The following is a 19,964-nucleotide window of genomic DNA, read 5'->3' on the forward strand; positions in this document are numbered from 1 at the left end:
TCAATTATGACATCATCAGTGATGTCACAATTGACATTATCGGTTTTAAAATTACTGTCTTAGATGATGTCCGTGCCATACGTGAGTTCAGAATCGTCAAATTTACAGTTTCGAAAAGATGGTCGAAATCAATTATGACATCATCAGTGATGTCACAATTGACATTATCGGTTTTAAAATTACTGTCGTAGATGATGTCCGTGCCATCCATGATTTCATAAGCGTCAATTTTACAGTTTTGAAAAGATGGTCGAAATCAATTATGACATCATCAGTGATGTCACAATTGACATTATCGGTTTTAAAATTACTGTCGTAGATGATGTCCGTGCCATCCGTGAGTTAAGAAGCGTCAATTTTACAGTTTTGAAAAGATGGTCGAAATCAATTATGACATCATCAGTGATGTCACAATTGACATTATCGGTTTTAAAATTACTGTCGTAGATGATGTCCGTGCCATCCGTGAGTTCAGAAGCGTCAATTTTACAGTTTTGAAAAGATGGTCGAAATCAATTATGACATCATCAGTGATGTCACAATTGACATTATCAGTTTTAAAATTACTGTCGTAGATGATGTCCGTGCCATTCGTGAGTTCAGAAGCGTCAATTTTACAGTTTTGAAAAGATGTCGAAATCAATTATGACATCATCAGTGATGTCACAATTGACATTATCGGTTTTAAAATTACTGTCTTAGATGATGTCCGTGCCATACGTGAGTTCAGAATCGTCAAATTTACAGTTTCGAAAAGATGGTCGAAATCAATTATGACATCATCAGTGATGTCACAATTGACATTATCGGTTTTAAAATTACTGTCGTAGATGATGTCCGTGCCATCCATGATTTCATAAGCGTCAATTTTACAGTTTTGAAAAGATGGTCGAAATCAATTATGACATCATCAGTGATGTCACAATTGACATTATCGGTTTTAAAATTACTGTCGTAGATGATGTCCGTGCCATTCGTGAGTTCAGAAGCGTCAATTTTGCAGTTTTGAAAAGATGTCAAAATCAATTATGACATCATCAGTGATGTCACAATTGACATTATCGGTTTTAAAATTACTGTCTTAGATGATGTCTGTGCCATCCGTGAGTTCAGAATCGTCAAATTTACAGTTTCGAAAAGATGGTCGAAATCAATTATGACATCATCAGTGATGTCACAATTGACATTATCGGTTTTAAAATTACTGTCGTAGATGATGTCCAAGCCATCCGTGAGTTCAGAAGTGTCAATTTTACAGTTTCGAAAAAAAGGTCAAAATCAATTATGACATCATCAGTGATGTCACAATTGACATTTTCGGTTTTAAAATTACTGTCGTAGATGATGTCCGTGCCATCCGTGAGTTCAGAAGCTTCAATTTTACAGTTTCGAAAAGATGGTCAATATCAATTATGACATCATCAGTGATGTCACAATTGACATTATCGGTTTTAAAATCACTGTCGTAGATGATGTCCGTGCCATCCGTGAGTTCAGAAGGGTCAATTTTACAGTTTTGAAAAGATGGTCAAAATCAATTATGACATCATCAGTGATGTCACAATTGACATTATCGGTTTTAGAATTACTGTCGTAGATGATGTCCGTGCCATCCGTGAATTAAGAAGCGTCAATTTTACAGTTTTGAAAAGATGGTCGAAATCAATTATGACATCATCAGTGATGTCACAATTGACATTATCGGTTTTAAAATTACTGTCTTAGATGATGTCCGTGCCATCCGTGAGTTCAGAAGCGTCAATTTTACAGTTTTGAAAAGATGGTCGAAATCAATTATGACATCATAAGTGATGTCACAATTGACATTATCGGTTTTAAAATTACTGTCGTAGATGATGTCCGTGCCATCCGTGAGTTAAGAAGCGTCAATTTTACAGTTTTGAAAAGATGGTCGAAATCAATTATGACATCATCAGTGATGTCACAATTGACATTATCGGTTTTAAAATTACTGTCTTAGATGATGTCCGTGCCATCCGTGAGTTCAGAATCGTTAAATTTACAGTTTCGAAAAGATGGTCGAAATCAATTAAGACATCATCAGTGATGTCACAATTGACATTATCGGTTTTAAAATTACTGTCGTAGATGATGTCCGTGCCATCCGTGAGTTCAGAAGTGTCAATTTTACAATTTCGAAAAAAAGGTCAAAATCAATTATGACATCATCAGTGATGTCACAATTGACATTATCGGTTTTAAAATTACTGTCGTAGATGATGTCCGTGCCATCCCTGAGTTCAGAAGCGTCAATTTTACAGTTTCGAAAAGATGGTCAAAATCAATTATGACATCATCAGTGATGTCACAATTGACATTATCGGTTTTAAAATTACTGTCGTAGATGATGTCTAAGCCATCCGTGAGTTCAGAAGTGTCAATTTTACAGTTTTGAAAAAAAGGTCAAAATCAATTATGACATCATCAGTGATGTCACAATTGACATTATCGGTTTAAAAATTAATGTCGTAGATGATGTCCGTGCCATCCGTGATTTCAGAAGCGTCAATTTTACAGTTTTGAAAAGATGGTCGAAATCAATTATGACATCATCAGTGATGTCACAATTGACATTATCGGTTTTAAAATTACTGTCGTAGATGATGTCCGTGCCATCCGTGAGTTAAGAAGCTTCAATTTTACAGTTTTGAAAAGATGGTCGAAATCAATTATGACATCATCAGTGATGTCACAATTGACATTATCGTTTTAAAAATTACTGTCGTAGATGATGTCCGTGCCATCCGTGAGTTCAGAATCGTCAATTTTACAGTTTCGAAAAGATGGTCAAAATCAATTATGACATCATCAGTGATGTCACAATTGACATTATCGGTTTTAAAATCACTGTCGTAGATGATGTCCGTGCCATCCGTGATTTCAGAAGCGTCAATTTTACAGTTTTGAAAAGATGGTCGAAATCAATTATGACATCATCAGTGATGTCACAATTGACATTATCGGTTTTAAAATTACTGTCTTAGATGATGTCCGTGCCATCCGTGAGTTCAGAAGCGTCAATTTTACAGTTTTGAAAAGATGGTCGAAATCAATTATGACATCATCAGTGATGTCACAATTGACATTATCGGTTTTAAAATTACTGTCGTAGATGATGTCCAAGCCATCCGTGAGTTCAGAAGTGTCAATTTTACAGTTTCGAAAAAAAGGTCAAAATCAATTATGACATCATCAGTGATGTCACAATTGACATTATCGGTTTTAAAATTACTGTCGTAGATGATGTCCGTGCCATCCGTGAGTTCAGAAGCGTCAATTTTACAGTTTCGAAAAGATGGTCAATATCAATTATGACATCATCAGTGATGTCACAATTGACATTATCGGTTTTAAAATCACTGTCGTAGATGATGTCCGTGCCATCCGTGAGTTCAGAAGGGTCAATTTTACAGTTTTGAAAAGATGGTCAAAATCAATTATGACATCATCAGTGATGTCACAATTGACATTATCGGTTTTAGAATTACTGTCGTAGATGATGTCCGTGCCATCCGTGAATTCAGAAGCGTCAATTTTACAGTTTTGAAAAGATGGTCGAAATCAATTATGACATCATCAGTGATGTCACAATTGACATTATCGGTTTTAAAATTACTGTCTTAGATGATGTCCGTGCCATCCGTGAGTTCAGAAGCGTCAATTTTACAGTTTTGAAAAGATGGTCGAAATCAATTATGACATCATAAGTGATGTCACAATTGACATTATCGGTTTTAAAATTACTGTCGTAGATGATGTCCGTGCCATCCGTGAGTTAAGAAGCGTCAATTTTACAGTTTTGAAAAGATGGTCGAAATCAATTATGACATCATCAGTGATGTCACAATTGACATTATCGGTTTTAAAATTACTGTCTTAGATGATGTCCGTGCCATCCGTGAGTTCAGAATCGTTAAATTTACAGTTTCGAAAAGATGGTCGAAATCAATTATGACATCATCAGTGATGTCACAATTGACATTATCGGTTTTAAAATTACTGTCGTAGATGATGTCCAAGCCATCCGTGAGTTCAGAAGTGTCAATTTTACAGTTTCGAAAAAAAGGTCAAAATCAATTATGACATCATCAGTGATGTCACAATTGACATTATCGGTTTTAAAATTACTGTCGTAGATGATGTCCGTGCCATCCGTGAGTTCAGAAGCGTCAATTTTACAGTTTCGAAAAGATGGTCAATATCAATTATGACATCATCAGTGATGTCACAATTGACATTATCGGTTTTAAAATCACTGTCGTAGATGATGTCCGTGCCATCCGTGAGTTCAGAAGGGTCAATTTTACAGTTTTGAAAAGATGGTCAAAATCAATTATGACATCATCAGTGATGTCACAATTGACATTATCGGTTTTAGAATTACTGTCGTAGATGATGTCCGTGCCATCCGTGAATTCAGAAGCGTCAATTTTACAGTTTTGAAAAGATGGTCGAAATCAATTATGACATCATCAGTGATGTCACAATTGACATTATCGGTTTTAAAATTACTGTCTTAGATGATGTCCGTGCCATCCGTGAGTTCAGAAGCGTCAATTTTACAGTTTTGAAAAGATGGTCGAAATCAATTATGACATCATAAGTGATGTCACAATTGACATTATCGGTTTTAAAATTACTGTCGTAGATGATGTCCGTGCCATCCGTGAGTTAAGAAGCGTCAATTTTACAGTTTTGAAAAGATGGTCGAAATCAATTATGACATCATCAGTGATGTCACAATTGACATTATCGGTTTTAAAATTACTGTCTTAGATGATGTCCGTGCCATCCGTGAGTTCAGAATCGTTAAATTTACAGTTTCGAAAAGATGGTCGAAATCAATTATGACATCATCAGTGATGTCACAATTGACATTATCGGTTTTAAAATTACTGTCGTAGATGATGTCCGTGCCATCCGTGAGTTCAGAAGTGTCAATTTTACAATTTCGAAAAAAAGGTCAAAATCAATTATGACATCATCAGTGATGTCACAATTGACATTATTGGTTTTAAAATTACTGTCGTAGATGATGTCCGTGCCATCCCTGAGTTCAGAAGCGTCAATTTTACAGTTTCGAAAAGATGGTCAAAATCAATTATGACATCATCAGTGATGTCACAATTGACATTATCGGTTTTAAAATTACTGTCGTAGATGATGTCTAAGCCATCCGTGAGTTCAGAAGTGTCAATTTTACAGTTTCGAAAAAAAGGTCAAAATCAATTATGACATCATCAGTGATGTCACAATTGACATTATCGGTTTAAAAATTAATGTCGTAGATGATGTCCGTGCCATCCGTGAGTTCAGAAGCGTCAATTTTACAGTTTTGAAAAGATGGTCGAAATCAATTATGACATCATCAGTGATGTCACAATTGACATTATCGGTTTTAAAATTACTGTCTTAGATGATGTCCGTGCCATCCGTGAGTTCAGAAGCGTCAATTTTACAGTTTTGAAAAGATGGTCGAAATCAATTATGACATCATCAGTGATGTCACAATTGACATTATCGGTTTTAAAATTACTGTCGTAGATGATGTCCAAGCCATCCGTGAGTTCAGACGCGTCAATTTTACAGTTTTGAAAAGATATTCGAAATCAATTATGACATCATCAGTGATGTCACAATTGACATTATCAGTTTTAAAATTACTGTCGTAGATGATATCCGTGCCATCCGTGAGTTCAGAAGCGTCAATTTTACAGTTTCGAAAAGATGGTCAAAATCAATTATGACATCATCAGTGATGTCACAATTGACATTATCGGTTATAAAATTACTGTCGTAGATAATGTCCGTGCCATCCGTGAGTTCAGAAGTGTCAATTTTACAGTTTCGAAAAAAAGGTCGAAATCAATTATGACATCATCAGTGATGTCACAATTGACATTATCGGTTTTAAAATTACTGTCGTAGATGATGTCCGTGCCATCCGTGAGTTCAGAAGGGTCAATTTTACAGTTTTGAAAAGATGGTCGAAATCAATTATGACATCATCAGTGATGTCACAATTGACATTATCGGTTTTAGAATTACTGTCGTAGATGATGTCCGTGCCATCCGTGAATTCAGAAGCGTCAATTTTACAGTTTTGAAAAGATGGTCGAAATCAATTATGACATCATCAGTGATGTCACAATTGACATTATCGGTTTTAAAATTACTGTCTTAGATGATGTCCGTGCCATCCGTGAGTTCAGAAGCGTCAATTTTACAGTTTTGAAAAGATGGTCGAAATCAATTATGACATCATAAGTGATGTCACAATTGACATTATCGGTTTTAAAATTACTGTCGTAGATGATGTCCGTGCCACCCGTGAGTTAAGAAGCGTCAATTTTACAGTTTTGAAAAGATGGTCGAAATCAATTATGACGTCATCAGTGATGTCACAATTGACATTATCGGTTTTAAAATTACTGTCTTAGATGATGTCCGTGCCATCCGTGAGTTCAGAAGCGTCAATTTTACAGTTTTGAAAAGATGGTCGAAATCAATTATGACATCATCAGTGATGTCACAATTGACATTATCGGTTTTAAAATTACTGTCGTAGATGATGTCCGTGCCATTCGTGAGTTCAGAAGCGTCAATTTTACAGTTTCGAAAAGATGGTCAAAATCAATTATGACATCATCAGTGATGTCAAAATTGACATTATCGGTTTTAAAATTACTGTCGTAGATGATGTCCGTGCCATCCGTGAGTTAAGAAGCGTCAATTTTACAGTTTTGAAAAGATGTCGAAATCAATTATGACATCATCAGTGATGTCACAATTGACATTATCGGTTTTAAAATTACTGTCTTAGATGATGTCCGTGCCATCCGTGAGTTCAGAAGCGTCAATTTTACAGTTTTGAAAAGATGGTCGAAATCAATTATGACATCATCAGTGATGTCACAATTGACATTATCAGTTTTAAAATTACTGTCGTAGATGATGTCCGTGCCATTCGTGAGTTCAGAAGCGTCAATTTTACAGTTTTGAAAAGATGTCGAAATCAATTATGACATCATCAGTGATGTCACAATTGACATTATCGGTTTTAAAATTACTGTCTTAGATGATGTCCGTGCCATCCGTGAGTTCAGAATCGTCAAATTTACAGTTTCGAAAAGATGGTCAAAATCAATTATGACATCATCAGTGATGTCACAATTTACATTATCGGTTTTAAAATTACTGTCGTAGATGATGTCCAAGCCATCCGTGAGTTCAGAAGTGTCAATTTTACAGTTTCGAAAAAAAGGTCAAAATCAATTATGACATCATCAGTGATGTCACAATTGACATTATCGGTTTAAAAATTACTGTCGTAGATGATGTCCGTGCCATCCGTGAGTTCAGAAGCGTCCATTTTACAGTTTCGAAAAGATGGTCATTATCAATTATGACATCATCAGTGATGTCACAATTGACATTATCGGTTTTAAAATCACTGTCGTAGATGATGTCCATGCCATCCGTGAGTTCAGAAGGGTCAATTTTACAGTTTTGTTAAGATGGTCGAAATCAATTATGACATCATCTGTGATGTCACAATTGACATTATCGGTTTTAAAATTACTGTCTTAGATGATGTCCGTGCCATCCGTGTTTTCAGAAGCGTCAATTTTACAGTTTTGAAAAGATGGTCGAAATCAATTATGACATCATCAGTGATGTCACAATTGACATTATCGGTTTTAAAATTACTGTCGTAGATGATGTCCGTGCCATCCGTGAGTTAAGAAGCGTCAATTTTACAGTTTCGAAAAGATGGTCAAAATCAATTATGACATCATCAGTGATGTCACAATTGACATTATCGGTTTTAAAATTACTGTCGTAGATGATGACCGTTCCATCCGTGAGTTCAGACGCGTCAATTTTACAGTTTTGAAAAGATGGTCGAAATCAATTATGACATCATCAGTGATGTCACAATTGACATTATCAGTTTTAAAATTACTGTCGTAGATGATATCCGTGCCATCCGTGAGTTCAGAAGCGTCAATTTTACAGTTTCGAAAAGATGGTCGAAATCAATTATGACATCATCAGTGATGTCACAATTGACATTATCGGTTATAAAATTACTGTCGTAGATAATGTCCGTGCCATCCGTGAGTTAAGAAGCGTCAATTTTACAGTTTTGAAAAGATGGTCGAAATCAATTATGACATCATCAGTGATGTCACAATTGACATTATCGGTTTTAAAATTACTGTCTTAGATGATGTCCGTGCCATCCGTGAGTTCAGAATCGTTAAATTTACAGTTTCGAAAAGATGGTCGAAATCAATTATGACATCATCAGTGATGTCACAATTGACATTATCGGTTTTAAAATTACTGTCGTAGATGATGTCCGTGCCATCCGTGAGTTCAGAAGTGTCAATTTTACAGTTTCGAAAAAAAGGTCAAAATCAATTATGACATCATCAGTGATGTCACAATTGACATTATCGGTTTTAAAATTACTGTCGTAGATGATGTCCGTGCCATCCATGAGTTCAGAAGCGTCAATTTTACAGTTTCGAAAAGATGGTCAAAATCAATTATGACATCATCAGTGATGTCACAATTGACATTATCGGTTTTAAAATTACTGTCGTAGATGATGTCCAAGCCATCCGTGAGTTCAGAAGTGTCAATTTTACAGTTTCGAAAAAAAGGTCAAAATCAATTATGACATCATCAGTGATGTCACAATTGACATTATCGGTTTAAAAATTACTGTCGTAGATGATGTCCGTGCCATCCGTGAGTTCAGAAGCGTCCATTTTACAGTTTCGAAAAGATAGTCATTATCAATTATGACATCATCAGTGATGTCACAATTGACATTATCGGTTTTAAAATCACTGTCGTAGATGATGTCCATGCCATCCGTGAGTTAAGAAGCTTCAATTTTACAGTTTTGAAAAGATGGTCGAAATCAATTATGACATCATCAGTGATGTCACAATTGACATTATCGGTTTTAAAATTACTGTCGTAGATGATGTCCGTGCCATTTGTGAGTTCAGAAGCATCAATTTTACAGTTTTGAAAAGATGTCGAAATCAATTATGACATCATCAGTGATGTCACAATTGACATTATCGGTTTTAAAATACTGTCTTAGATGATGTCCGTGCCATCCGTGAGTTCAGAATCATCAATTTTACAGTTTCGAAAAAAAAGTCAAAATCAATTATGACATCATCAGTGATGTCACAATTGACATTATCGGTTTTAAAATTACTGTCGTAGATGATGTCCGTGCCATCCGTGAGTTCAGAAGCGTAAATTTTACAGTTTTGAAAAGATGGTTGAAATCATTTATGACATCATCAGTGATGTCACAATTGACATTATCAGTTTTAGAATTACTGTCGTAGATGATGTCCGTGCCATCCGTGATTTCAGAAGCGTCAATTTTACAGTTTTGAAAAGATGGTCGAAATCAATTATGACATCATCAGTGATGTCACAATTGACATTATCGGTTTTAAAATTACTGTCGTAGATGATGTCCGTGCCATTCGTGAGTTCAGAAGCGTCAATTTTACAGTTTTGAAAAGATGGTCGAAATCAATTATGACATCATCAGTGATGTCACAATTGACATTATCGGTTTTAAAATTACTGTCTTAGATGATGTCCGTGCCATCCGTGAGTTCAGAATCGTCAAATTTACAGTTTCGAAAAGATGGTCGAAATCAATTATGACATCATCAGTGATGTCACAATTTACATTATCGGTTTTAAAATTACTGTCGTAGATGATGTCCAAGCCATCCGTGAGTTCAGAAGTGTCAATTTTACAGTTTCGAAAAAAAGGTCAAAATCAATTATGACATCATCAGTGATGTCACAATTGACATTATCGGTTTAAAAATTACTGTCGTAGATGATGTCCGTGCCATCCGTGAGTTCAGAAGCGTCCATTTTACAGTTTCGAAAAGATGGTCATTATCAATTATGACATCATCAGTGATGTCACAATTGACATTATCGGTTTTAAAATCACTGTCGTAGATGATGTCCATGCCATCCGTGAGTTCAGAAGGGTCAATTTTACAGTTTTGAAAAGATGGTCGAAATCAATTATGACATCATCTGTGATGTCACAATTGACATTATCGGTTTTAAAATTACTGTCTTAGATGATGTCCGTGCCATCCGTGTTTTCAGAAGCGTCAATTTTACAGTTTTGAAAAGATGGTCGAAATCAATTATGACATCATCAGTGATGTCACAATTGACATTATCGGTTTTAAAATTACTGTCGTAGATGATGTCCGTGCCATCCGTGAGTTAAGAAGCGTCAATTTTACAGTTTTGAAAAGATGGTCGAAATCAATTATGACATCATCAGTGATGTCACAATTGACATTATCGGTTTTAAAATTACTGTCGTAGATGATGTCCGTGCCATCCGTGAGTTCAGAAGCGTCAATTTTACAGTTTCGAAAAGATGGTCAAAATCAATTATGACATCATCAGTGATGTCACAATTGACATTATCGGTTTTAAAATTACTGTCGTAGATGATGTCCGTTCCATCCGTGAGTTCAGACGCGTCAATTTTACAGTTTTGAAAAGATGGTCGAAATCAATTATGACATCATCAGTGATGTCACAATTGACATTATCAGTTTTAAAATTACTGTCGTAGATGATATCCGTGCCATCCGTGAGTTCAGAAGCGTCAATTTTACAGTTTCGAAAAGATGGTCGAAATCAATTATGACATCATCAGTGATGTCACAATTGACATTATCGGTTATAAAATTACTGTCGTAGATAATGTCCGTGCCATCCGTGAGTTAAGAAGCGTCAATTTTACAGTTTTGAAAAGATGGTCGAAATCAATTATGACATCATCAGTGATGTCACAATTGACATTATCGGTTTTAAAATTACTGTCTTAGATGATGTCCGTGCCATCCGTGAGTTCAGAATCGTTAAATTTACAGTTTCGAAAAGATGGTCGAAATCAATTATGACATCATCAGTGATGTCACAATTGACATTATCGGTTTTAAAATTACTGTCGTAGATGATGTCCGTGCCATCCGTGAGTTCAGAAGTGTCAATTTTACAGTTTCGAAAAAAAGGTCAAAATCAATTATGACATCATCAGTGATGTCACAATTGACATTATCGGTTTTAAAATTACTGTCGTAGATGATGTCCGTGCCATCCATGAGTTCAGAAGCGTCAATTTTACAGTTTCGAAAAGATGGTCAAAATCAATTATGACATCATCAGTGATGTCACAATTGACATTATCGGTTTTAAAATTACTGTCGTAGATGATGTCCAAGCCATCCGTGAGTTCAGAAGTGTCAATTTTACAGTTTCGAAAAAAAGGTCAAAATCAATTATGACATCATCAGTGATGTCACAATTGACATTATCGGTTTAAAAATTACTGTCGTAGATGATGTCCGTGCCATCCGTGAGTTCAGAAGCGTCCATTTTACAGTTTCGAAAAGATAGTCATTATCAATTATGACATCATCAGTGATGTCACAATTGACATTATCGGTTTTAAAATCACTGTCGTAGATGATGTCCATGCCATCCGTGAGTTAAGAAGCTTCAATTTTACAGTTTTGAAAAGATGGTCGAAATCAATTATGACATCATCAGTGATGTCACAATTGACATTATCGGTTTTAAAATTACTGTCGTAGATGATGTCCGTGCCATTTGTGAGTTCAGAAGCATTAATTTTACAGTTTTGAAAAGATGTCGAAATCAATTATGACATCATCAGTGATGTCACAATTGACATTATCGGTTTTAAAATACTGTCTTAGATGATGTCCGTGCCATCCGTGAGTTCAGAATCATCAATTTTACAGTTTCGAAAAAAAAGTCAAAATCAATTATGACATCATCAGTGATGTCACAATGGACATTATCGTTTTAAAAATTACTGTCGTAGATGATGTCCGTGCCATCCGTGAGTTCAGAAGCGTAAATTTTACAGTTTTGAAAAGATGGTTGAAATCAATTATGACATCATCAGTGATGTCACAATTGACATTATCAGTTTTAGAATTACTGTCGTAGATAATGTCCGTGCCATCCGTGAGTTAAGAAGCGTCAATTTTACAGTTTTGAAAAGATGGTCGAAATCAATTATGACATCATCAGTGATGTCACAATTGACATTATCGGTTTTAAAATTACTGTCTTAGATGATGTCCGTGCCATCCGTGAGTTCAGAATCGTTAAATTTACAGTTTCGAAAAGATGGTCGAAATCAATTATGACATCATCAGTGATGTCACAATTGACATTATCGGTTTTAAAATTACTGTCGTAGATGATGTCCGTGCCATCCGTGAGTTCAGAAGTGTCAATTTTACAGTTTCGAAAAAAAGGTCAAAATCAATTATGACATCATCAGTGATGTCACAATTGACATTATCGGTTTTAAAATTACTGTCGTAGATGATGTCCGTGCCATCCATGAGTTCAGAAGCGTCAATTTTACAGTTTCGAAAAGATGGTCAAAATCAATTATGACATCATCAGTGATGTCACAATTGACATTATCGGTTTTAAAATTACTGTCGTAGATGATGTCCAAGCCATCCGTGAGTTCAGAAGTGTCAATTTTACAGTTTCGAAAAAAAGGTCAAAATCAATTATGACATCATCAGTGATGTCACAATTGACATTATCGGTTTAAAAATTACTGTCGTAGATGATGTCCGTGCCATCCGTGAGTTCAGAAGCGTCCATTTTACAGTTTCGAAAAGATAGTCATTATCAATTATGACATCATCAGTGATGTCACAATTGACATTATCGGTTTTAAAATCACTGTCGTAGATGATGTCCATGCCATCCGTGAGTTAAGAAGCTTCAATTTTACAGTTTTGAAAAGATGGTCGAAATCAATTATGACATCATCAGTGATGTCACAATTGACATTATCGGTTTTAAAATTACTGTCGTAGATGATGTCCGTGCCATTTGTGAGTTCAGAAGCATTAATTTTACAGTTTTGAAAAGATGTCGAAATCAATTATGACATCATCAGTGATGTCACAATTGACATTATCGGTTTTAAAATACTGTCTTAGATGATGTCCGTGCCATCCGTGAGTTCAGAATCATCAATTTTACAGTTTCGAAAAAAAAGTCAAAATCAATTATGACATCATCAGTGATGTCACAATTGACATTATCGTTTTAAAAATTACTGTCGTAGATGATGTCCGTGCCATCCGTGAGTTCAGAAGCGTAAATTTTACAGTTTTGAAAAGATGGTTGAAATCAATTATGACATCATCAGTGATGTCACAATTGACATTATCAGTTTTAGAATTACTGTCGTAGATGATGTCCGTGCCATCCGTGATTTCAGAAGCGTCAATTTTACAGTTTTGAAAAGATGGTCGAAATCAATTATGACATCATCAGTGATGTCACAATTGACATTATCGGTTTTAAAATTACTGTCTTAGATGATGTCCGTGCCATCCGTGAGTTCAGAAGCGTCAATTTTACAGTTTTGAAAAGATGATCAAAATCAATTATGACATCATCAGTGATGTCACAATTGACATTATCGGTTTTAAAATTACTGTCGTAGATGATGTCCGTGCCATTCGTGAGTTCAGAAGCGTCAATTTTACAGTTTTGAAAAGATGTCGAAATCAATTATGACATCATCAGTGATGTCACAATTGACATTATCGGTTTTAAAATTACTGTCTTAGATGATGTCCGTGCCATCCGTGAGTTCAGCATCGTCAAATTTACAGTTTCGAAAAGATGGTCGAAATCAATTATGACATCATCAGTGATGTCACAATTTACATTATCGGTTTTAAAATTACTGTCGTAGATGATGTCCAAGCCATCCGTGAGTTCAGAAGTGTCAATTTTACAGTTTCGAAAAAAAGGTCAAAATCAATTATGACATCATCAGTGATGTCACAATTGACATTATCGGTTTAAAAATTACTGTCGTAGATGATGTCCGTGCCATCCGTGAGTTCAGAAGCGTCCATTTTACAGTTTCGAAAAGATAGTCATTATCAATTATGACATCATCAGTGATGTCACAATTGACATTATCGGTTTTAAAATCACTGTCGTAGATGATGTCCATGCCATCCGTGAGTTAAGAAGCTTCAATTTTACAGTTTTGAAAAGATGGTCGAAATCAATTATGACATCATCAGTGATGTCACAATTGACATTATCGGTTTTAAAATTACTGTCGTAGATGATGTCCGTGCCATTTGTGAGTTCAGAAGCATCAATTTTACAGTTTTGAAAAGATGTCGAAATCAATTATGACATCATCAGTGATGTCACAATTGACATTATCGGTTTTAAAATACTGTCTTAGATGATGTCCGTGCCATCCGTGAGTTCAGAATCATCAATTTTACAGTTTCGAAAAAAAGGTCAAAATCAATTATGACATCATCAGTGATGTCACAATTGACATTATCGTTTTAAAAATTACTGTCGTAGATGATGTCCGTGCCATCCGTGAGTTCAGAAGCGTAAATTTTACAGTTTTGAAAAGATGGTTGAAATCAATTATGACATCATCAGTGATGTCACAATTGACATTATCAGTTTTAGAATTACTGTCGTAGATGATGTCCGTGCCATCCGTGATTTCAGAAGCGTCAATTTTACAGTTTTGAAAAGATGGTCGAAATCAATTATGACATCATCAGTGATGTCACAATTGACATTATCGGTTTTAAAATTACTGTCTTAGATGATGTCCGTGCCATCCGTGAGTTCAGAAGCGTCAATTTTACAGTTTTGAAAAGATGATCAAAATCAATTATGACATCATCAGTGATGTCACAATTGACATTATCGGTTTTAAAATTACTGTCGTAGATGATGTCCGTGCCATTCGTGAGTTCAGAAGCGTCAATTTTACAGTTTTGAAAAGATGTCGAAATCAATTATGACATCATCAGTGATGTCACAATTGACATTATCGGTTTTAAAATTACTGTCTTAGATGATGTCCGTGCCATCCGTGAGTTCAGCATCGTCAAATTTACAGTTTCGAAAAGATGGTCGAAATCAATTATGACATCATCAGTGATGTCACAATTGACATTATCGGTTTTAAAATTACTGTCGTAGATGATGTCCAAGCCATCCGTGAGTTCAGAAGTGTCAATTTTACAGTTTCGAAAAAAAGGTCAAAATCAATTATGACATCATCAGTGATGTCACAATTGACATTATCGGTTTAAAAATTACTGTCGTAGATGATGTCCGTGCCATCCGTGAGTTCAGAAGCGTCCATTTTACAGTTTCGAAAAGATAGTCATTATCAATTATGACATCATCAGTGATGTCACAATTGACATTATCGGTTTTAAAATCACTGTCGTAGATGATGTCCATGCCATCCGTGAGTTAAGAAGCTTCAATTTTACAGTTTTGAAAAGATGGTCGAAATCAATTATGACATCATCAGTGATGTCACAATTGACATTATCGGTTTTAAAATTACTGTCGTAGATGATGTCCGTGCCATTTGTGAGTTCAGAAGCATCAATTTTACAGTTTTGAAAAGATGTCGAAATCAATTATGACATCATCAGTGATGTCACAATTGACATTATCGGTTTTAAAATACTGTCTTAGATGATGTCCGTGCCATCCGTGAGTTCAGAATCATCAATTTTACAGTTTCGAAAAAAAAGTCAAAATCAATTATGACATCATCAGTGATGTCACAATTGACATTATCGTTTTAAAAATTACTGTCGTAGATGATGTCCGTGCCATCCGTGAGTTCAGAAGCGTAAATTTTACAGTTTTGAAAAGATGGTTGAAATCATTTATGACATCATCAGTGATGTCACAATTGACATTATCAGTTTTAGAATTACTGTTGTAGATGATGTCCGTGCCATCCGTGATTTCAGAAGCGTCAATTTTACAGTTTTGAAAAGATGGTCGAAATCAATTATGACATCATCAGTGATGTCACAATTGACATTATCGGTTTTAAAATTACTGTCGTAGATGATGTCCGTGCCATTCGTGAGTTCAGAAGCGTCAATTTTACAGTTTTGAAAAGATGGTCGAAATCAATTATGACATCATCAGTGATGTCACAATTGACATTATCGGTTTTAAAATTACTGTCTTAGATGATGTCCGTGCCATCCGTGAGTTCAGAATCGTCAAATTTACAGTTTCGAAAAGATGGTCGAAATCAATTATGACATCATCAGTGATGTCACAATTTACATTATCGGTTTTAAAATTACTGTCGTAGATGATGTCCAAGCCATCCGTGAGTTCAGAAGTGTCAATTTTACAGTTTCGAAAAAAAGGTCAAAATCAATTATGACATCATCAGTGATGTCACAATTGACATTATCGGTTTAAAAATTACTGTCGTAGATGATGTCCGTGCCATCCGTGAGTTCAGAAGCGTCCATTTTACAGTTTCGAAAAGATGGTCATTATCAATTATGACATCATCAGTGATGTCACAATTGACATTATCGGTTTTAAAATCACTGTCGTAGATGATGTCCATGCCATCCGTGAGTTCAGAAGGGTCAATTTTACAGTTTTGAAAAGATGGTCGAAATCAATTATGACATCATCTGTGATGTCACAATTGACATTATCGGTTTTAAAATTACTGTCTTAGATGATGTCCGTGCCATCCGTGTTTTCAGAAGCGTCAATTTTACAGTTTTGAAAAGATGGTCGAAATCAATTATGACATCATCAGTGATGTCACAATTGACATTATCGGTTTTAAAATTACTGTCGTAGATGATGTCCGTGCCATCCGTGAGTTAAGAAGCGTCAATTTTACAGTTTTGAAAAGATGGTCGAAATCAATTATGACATCATCAGTGATGTCACAATTGACATTATCGGTTTTAAAATTACTGTCGTAGATGATGTCCGTGCCATCCGTGAGTTCAGAAGCGTCAATTTTACAGTTTCGAAAAGATGGTCAAAATCAATTATGACATCATCAGTGATGTCACAATTGACATTATCGGTTTTAAAATTACTGTCGTAGATGATGTCCGTTCCATCCGTGAGTTCAGACGCGTCAATTTTACAGTTTTGAAAAGATGGTCGAAATCAATTATGACATCATCAGTGATGTCACAATTGACATTATCAGTTTTAAAATTACTGTCGTAGATGATATCCGTGCCATCCGTGAGTTCAGAAGCGTCAATTTTACAGTTTCGAAAAGATGGTCGAAATCAATTATGACATCATCAGTGATGTCACAATTGACATTATCGGTTATAAAATTACTGTCGTAGATAATGTCCGTGCCATCCGTGAGTTAAGAAGCGTCAATTTTACAGTTTTGAAAAGATGGTCGAAATCAATTATGACATCATCAGTGATGTCACAATTGACATTATCGGTTTTAAAATTACTGTCTTAGATGATGTCCGTGCCATCCGTGAGTTCAGAATCGTTAAATTTACAGTTTCGAAAAGATGGTCGAAATCAATTATGACATCATCAGTGATGTCACAATTGACATTATCGGTTTTAAAATTACTGTCGTAGATGATGTCCGTGCCATCCGTGAGTTCAGAAGTGTCAATTTTACAGTTTCGAAAAAAAGGTCAAAATCAATTATGACATCATCAGTGATGTCACAATTGACATTATCCGTTTTAAAATTACTGTCGTAGATGATGTCCGTGCCATCCATGAGTTCAGAAGCGTCAATTTTACAGTTTCGAAAAGATGGTCAAAATCAATTATGACATCATCAGTGATGTCACAATTGACATTATCGGTTTTAAAATTACTGTCGTAGATGATGTCCAAGCCATCCGTGAGTTCAGAAGTGTCAATTTTACAGTTTCGAAAAAAAGGTCAAAATCAATTATGACATCATCAGTGATGTCACAATTGACATTATCGGTTTAAAAATTACTGTCGTAGATGATGTCCGTGCCATCCGTGAGTTCAGAAGCGTCCATTTTACAGTTTCGAAAAGATAGTCATTATCAATTATGACATCATCAGTGATGTCACAATTGACATTATCGGTTTTAAAATCACTGTCGTAGATGATGTCCATGCCATCCGTGAGTTAAGAAGCTTCAATTTTACAGTTTTGAAAAGATGGTCGAAATCAATTATGACATCATCAGTGATGTCACAATTGACATTATCGGTTTTAAAATTACTGTCGTAGATGATGTCCGTGCCATTTGTGAGTTCAGAAGCATTAATTTTACAGTTTTGAAAAGATGTCGAAATCAATTATGACATCATCAGTGATGTCACAATTGACATTATCGGTTTTAAAATACTGTCTTAGATGATGTCCGTGCCATCCGTGAGTTCAGAATCATCAATTTTACAGTTTCGAAAAAAAAGTCAAAATCAATTATGACATCATCAGTGATGTCACAATTGACATTATCGTTTTAAAAATTACTGTCGTAGATGATGTCCGTGCCATCCGTGAGTTCAGAAGCGTAAATTTTACAGTTTTGAAAAGATGGTTGAAATCAATTATGACATCATCAGTGATGTCACAATTGACATTATCAGTTTTAGAATTACTGTCGTAGATAATGTCCGTGCCATCCGTGAGTTAAGAAGCGTCAATTTTACAGTTTTGAAAAGATGGTCGAAATCAATTATGACATCATCAGTGATGTCACAATTGACATTATCGGTTTTAAAATTACTGTCTTAGATGATGTCCGTGCCATCCGTGAGTTCAGAATCGTTAAATTTACAGTTTCGAAAAGATGGTCGAAATCAATTATGACATCATCAGTGATGTCACAATTGACATTATCGGTTTTAAAATTACTGTCGTAGATGATGTCCGTGCCATCCGTGAGTTCAGAAGTGTCAATTTTACAGTTTCGAAAAAAAGGTCAAAATCAATTATGACATCATCAGTGATGTCACAATTGACATTATCGGTTTTAAAATTACTGTCGTAGATGATGTCCGTGCCATCCATGAGTTCAGAAGCGTCAATTTTACAGTTTCGAAAAGATGGTCAAAATCAATTATGACATCATCAGTGATGTCACAATTGACATTATCGGTTTTAAAATTACTGTCGTAGATGATGTCCAAGCCATCCGTGAGTTCAGAAGTGTCAATTTTACAGTTTCGAAAAAAAGGTCAAAATCAATTATGACATCATCAGTGATGTCACAATTGACATTATCGGTTTAAAAATTACTGTCGTAGATGATGTCCGTGCCATCCGTGAGTTCAGAAGCGTCCATTTTACAGTTTCGAAAAGATAGTCATTATCAATTATGACATCATCAGTGATGTCACAATTGACATTATCGGTTTTAAAATCACTGTCGTAGATGATGTCCATGCCATCCGTGAGTTAAGAAGCTTCAATTTTACAGTTTTGAAAAGATGGTCGAAATCAATTATGACATCATCAGTGATGTCACAATTGACATTATCGGTTTTAAAATTACTGTCGTAGATGATGTCCGTGCCATTTGTGAGTTCAGAAGCATTAATTTTACAGTTTTGAAAAGATGTCGAAATCAATTATGACATCATCAGTGATGTCACAATTGACATTATCGGTTTTAAAATACTGTCTTAGATGATGTCCGTGCCATCCGTGAGTTCAGAATCATCAATTTTACAGTTTCGAAAAAAAAGTCAAAATCAATTATGACATCATCAGTGATGTCACAATTGACATTATCGTTTTAAAAATTACTGTCGTAGATGATGTCCGTGCCATCCGTGAGTTCAGAAGCGTAAATTTTACAGTTTTGAAAAGATGGTTGAAATCAATTATGACATCATCAGTGATGTCACAATTGACATTATCAGTTTTAGAATTACTGTCGTAGATGATGTCCGTGCCATCCGTGATTTCAGAAGCGTCAATTTTACAGTTTTGAAAAGATGGTCGAAATCAATTATGACATCAT

This window comes from Crinia signifera, chromosome 8, assembly GCF_055691185.1.
Source record: "Crinia signifera chromosome 8, ASM5569118v1, whole genome shotgun sequence".
Lineage (NCBI taxonomy): Eukaryota > Metazoa > Chordata > Amphibia > Anura > Myobatrachidae > Crinia > Crinia signifera.